At 42.4% G+C, this 3,265-nt stretch overlaps 1 long non-coding RNA gene across 1 annotated transcript; it reads left to right on the plus strand.

Annotated features, from left to right (window-relative positions):
• On the plus strand, positions 1-442 carry LOC103629539 (uncharacterized). The gene is made up of 3 exons (XR_554460.3): positions 1-67; positions 185-278; positions 360-442. It is a non-coding gene; the product is annotated as an uncharacterized lncRNA (long non-coding RNA).
• Positions 443-3,265: the final 2,823 nt, after the last annotated feature.

Here is a 3,265-nt window from a genome sequence, read left to right on the forward strand (position 1 = left end):
TGTTATGATGAGGGTAAGCGTGTAGTAGAGACGTTGATGTTCGACTATCACAGGCAGCATGGCATTGGTAACACTTCATCTTTCACTTAAACTTCAATATTAGTAGCTCATAGCCCTCTTTGTTATGTGATAACTCTGGGCTTATGATTTTTTTCTTAACAGTATTTATCATCTATGTCTGTAGAAATCCGGATTGCCAGGATTTTCAACACCTATGGGCCTAGGATGAACATTGATGATGGCTGTGTTGTTAGCAACTTCATTGATCAGGCTGTGCGGTAATGCTTTATTGAATGTCTTTTTATTTTCTCCTCAGCTACTGCAGATAGATTGGCGGCTAATCTTTTCACAATCTTTAGCGGTGAGCCCCTAACTGTCCAGATGCCAGGAACACAGACTAGGAGTTTCTGCTATGTTGCCGATATGGTTTGTCTTCCACTGCATTCTCAATTGGTTTGTTGTTGGTCAAAAGACTGTCAGTGCACTATATCAACTATGTCATTCATTGCACTATATCAACTATGCCATTCCACTGCATTCCCATCCATTTACTGTCAGTGCCACCCGTTGCAACACACGGGCATATACCTAGTTATTAAAGAAGAGCATAAAGATGCAAATGCTAAAGAACCAAAGAAATCCCATGCATGGTGTCTCGCTTGGAGGCCATATTTATTGAACCATATTAGGAGCAGAGCAACGAATCTATTCATGAATTGCCGAAGGAGGCTGATTTGGAGATGGTTGTGACGGAAACAGAGAAACTAAAGAAGCTTGAGATGGGCACTTCAGAACAATGGATCAAGAAATAAAAGTAGTTGGAAGTGACACTAAGGAAGATAGAGAACAATAAGAAAGAGAGAGAAAGAATCAGAAAATATATTTTGTGGAGGCGTCCCTACTGCTTGAAGGGAGCAAGGGCCCCGAAGTAGGCACATACACACTTTGACACATATTCGCGTGGGCAATTAGGCAAAGAAGAGGCCAAAGAGCTGCAGAGTTATGCCGATGAAATGGTATATCCCTCTAGATCCATGTTTTTTGGTGGCAATGAAGATGCATCTTTGGAATGCATCCTAAACACAATGGAAATTGAAGTTATATGAACTTCCATGAATAACATTGGGGTTCGAAAGCTTGAATATTAATTGACTGGGTTAAGTACCCAAAACCTTGTTGTGTGTCTGGCCTACACAAATATTAAGGTGACCTCTTATATTTGATTTTACACTTTTGTGCTTTGTTCTTGTAACCGTTAACTAACATTTTTTTCTTCCTTTCTTCAAGGACTTATCAAGGTGTATTCGGAGAGCAAAGTGTAAGCATGGCTATTGTCAATCTCCGTAACGAAGTATCCGAACTTTGCAGAAGCAATGTCGAGAAATAGGAAATGTTGAATACATTATCCGATGAACTCATCAAAGCCGAATCCAACTATGAGGCTTGACCAAAGAATGGAACCATGCATTCAAAGCTATCAAATTAAAATATAAATAGATAAGTGCCCATGAAGCCGAGGCATCAAGGGCTGCCAAAGAACATTGTGCTTCGTCAATCCAACTTTTAGAATAAATCGTGGAGATTTCAAACACATGCACTCAGCTTCGGGAAGAGGCCAAGAAGGAGAAGATAGATAGCAAAAAATTACTTGAAGAGAAAAATAGCTTGAAAGTAGCTTTAAAAAGCTTATAGACGAATTTATGCAATGTTTCACACTTGCCTTTTATTGCATCAAGAAATTGAAGGAAGTCTTTGCGCCTGTTGATGCTAGATCAGCTGAAGACATCTTCAGTGATGGGGACACAACTGATGCTTTGAAGAGACTAGCGCTGTTGTTGGCCTATGTTGCTGAAGATCCTCAAAACCCTTCATTTTTAGGTAGAGAAAGTGTGTTTCAGGCACAAAATGAAGAATAGACTAAGCCAACCTTTAGCTGAAGCGGCTATTGGACTAGAGAGGAAGGGTGTCACACTCGGTTTTAGAAGGTAAACCGAATGCGAACCATGTACGTGCCAGGATCAGTTATTCACGTACACAGCAGTTACATAACATGAACATCATCACACAGTGCTCAAAATAGTATTAAAAGGGGAAATAATAGTCGATTACATCATACGTCTGAGACGTCCATATAGTCCTTACAATAAATCAAAGTGCGAAAACGAAACATAGATAACCGCGGCCTTCACAGGCAGCCGACTGGGGGTTGCCGCTAACCCACGCCTAGAACTCGTCGTAGTCTTGGAACTCCTGGAAGTCTCCTTCCACAGCTTCATCTTCTCCTGAGCAGTGGTTGCAATGCTGACAACCTGGGGATGGGGGGGTTTGGTGTGTAGAGCAAGGGTGAGTACACATCAACATACTCAGCAAGTATCCTGTTTGGATGTAGTGGACTAGCTTTATGTGGGGATAAGTCAAGCAGTTGCTTTTAGTTGGTCAGATTATTATTTACTAATAGAAAGCCAGGTTTTAGCATTAACCCAAGTTATTAGCCCGATGTACCCTTTCCAAACGGAAAGAATACCACTTACCAGCACCATAGTCATAACCAAAACCATCAGTCTCATAGCCACCTGTAAACCAAAGTGTCTCTGATCAAGTACCACTAATCACCGGAGCTCCCTTGGCCGCTCATAACCGCGAGCACGGCTGATATATCAGTTTTCAAACACTCTGCAGAGGTTGTGCACTTTACCCACAAGCCGTGATTCCCTTTCTGCCCGGAGATCATGATTCTCCATTGATCACTACCAAGGTGACCCAGCAGGGCATCACTACGTAGCCTTTACAAAGATTCCCCGGGGCTGTAGCCACCCGTTAGGTTTCCTAAATGCACCGCACTCCTCCCCAAGGGGCGAACCCAAACTTGGCAGAGCGAGCCGCATACACCGAGCCCCATTGACGGCATGACGACTAAGTGATCTACACCCCAGATCCTCTAATTATTCAGCTAAGGGCATCCCATTCCACCCTCATGGTTGCACTGTTTTCCCGGACGGTCATCCATAGAACAGGTCCTTACGGAGAGGCACTCGAGAAACCGGTCGAGCCCCCTTGAAGACCACAAGTATAACATCATAATAATAGAGGGGAAAACAGCGTATCATAGATAATCTCATCATGTTCATTGATTAGAGTTAAGCAATAGCATAAAGCTAAACAATAATAATCCAACCCAAATAGGTAAACAAGGACATGGATAACAAAAAGCTAGTCAATCCTTAGGCATAAATGTGTAAAGCGGGAGGTGAATTAAAGAATGAAT

Source organism: Zea mays, chromosome 6 (assembly GCF_902167145.1).
Source record: "Zea mays cultivar B73 chromosome 6, Zm-B73-REFERENCE-NAM-5.0, whole genome shotgun sequence".
Lineage (NCBI taxonomy): Eukaryota > Viridiplantae > Streptophyta > Magnoliopsida > Poales > Poaceae > Zea > Zea mays.